This window comes from Odontomachus brunneus, unplaced genomic scaffold (assembly GCF_010583005.1).
Source record: "Odontomachus brunneus isolate Ranch 3 - 2012 unplaced genomic scaffold, Obru_v1 Obru_scaffold_111, whole genome shotgun sequence".
Lineage (NCBI taxonomy): Eukaryota > Metazoa > Arthropoda > Insecta > Hymenoptera > Formicidae > Odontomachus > Odontomachus brunneus.
The window spans coordinates 381,960-383,452 of record NW_022639561.1 but is presented as its reverse complement, the minus strand read 5'-3'; the positions used below and the strand labels follow the sequence as shown (position 1 = coordinate 383,452).

At 42.9% G+C, this 1,493-nt stretch overlaps 1 pseudogene; it reads left to right on the top strand.

Moving 5' to 3' along the window:
* LOC116849329 overlaps positions 1 to 1,493 on the top strand; it is a 4,361-nt pseudogene that overhangs the window by 1,732 nt on the left and 1,136 nt on the right.

Genomic DNA, 1,493 nt, shown 5'->3' with positions numbered 1-1,493 from the left:
GAGAGAGAGAGAGAGAGAGAGAGAGAGAGAGAGAGAGAGAGAGAGAGAGAGAGAGAGAGAGAGAGAGAGAGAGAGAGAGAGAGAGAGAAAGAGAGAGAGAGAAAGAGAGAGAAAGAGAGAGAAAAAAAGATTAGGGAGTCAAGGAGCAACAAATGGTATCAGTTTGTGAAAGGAGAAGGGATAGAGAAATACTTGGAAAAGGGATGGACAGGAGAAAGGTGGAGGAGAGATCAGGTTTAGAATGGGGAATTAGATGAGAGAGGGTATGTATTGGAAGGGAGAGGAGAAGAGGAGATGCAGGATATGTGAAGTGAAGAACTGGGAACATGTGTGGGTGAGATGTATAGGGTGTGATGGGGAGGGAATAAGTTGAGGGAGAAGGTGGGGGAGATATTGGGGAAGATAGGGGAGGGAGAGGTATGAATGAAAAGGTTGTGATGAAAAGGGATGGAGAGGGAAGGGAGAAATGGGAGAGCAACTGAGTGAATGAGTTAATGGAAGGAGAGAGAGAGGGGGGGGGGGAAGAGATGGAAACGGAGGTTCGTGCGTTAGGTTAAGTTAGATATACGAGGGTAGTCCCAGAAGTATCCGACCTGACGTATAGATGGTGGTTGTTGTTTGAAAAAAATCACTATAGCCGAAAGCATCAACCTTATAAAGCTGAAGTTTGAAGTTTCAAGACGCTACGTTGTTTAGTATTAGTTTGGCAGCCATCAATAGTGAACACTCTCAGTACATTTGTAAACATGGAGAAAATTGGTCATTGTTATGTGATACAATATTTTCATTTGAAAGGTCTCAGTCCAACCAATATCAAAACTGAGCTAGATTCTACTCTGGGAGAGTCTGCTCCCTCGTTTACAACAATAAAATGGCAGATTGACAAATGGCAAATGGCAAATTGGGTGGCAGAGTTTAAAAGAGGCCGTAAGAGCTGCCAAGACGAACATCGCAGTGGTCGACTAAATGAGGTGACCACGCCAGAAATCGTGACGAAAATCCACAAAATGATATTGGATGACCGTCGACTGAAAGTGCGCGAGTTAGCTGACATGGTAGGCATATCAAAAAGTGCTGTACATCGCATATTGACTGAAAATTTGAACATGAAAAAGCTGTGCGCACAATGGGTGCCGCGTTTGCTCACAATTGAATAAAAACAGCGTCGTGAGGATGTTTCAATCGAGTGTTTGGCGATGTTTCGCAGTAATAAGGCCGAGTTTTTGCGTCGATTCATAACCATGGATGAAACATGGGTTCATCATTTTATAACTGAGACGAAAGAACAGTCGAAACAATGGACTGAAAGGGAAGAATTGGCTCCGAAAAAGGCTGTAACAGCGATTCGTTGCGGGTTTGAATCGCTTGTCGGATTGGGTTCGTGATGGGCGGAATAATTGAAAAACAGTGTTTTAAGAAAATAATAATGAATAATATATTTAAATACTAAGCTGACGATAATGACAATGTACAGATCGAACAATACGTGTCGA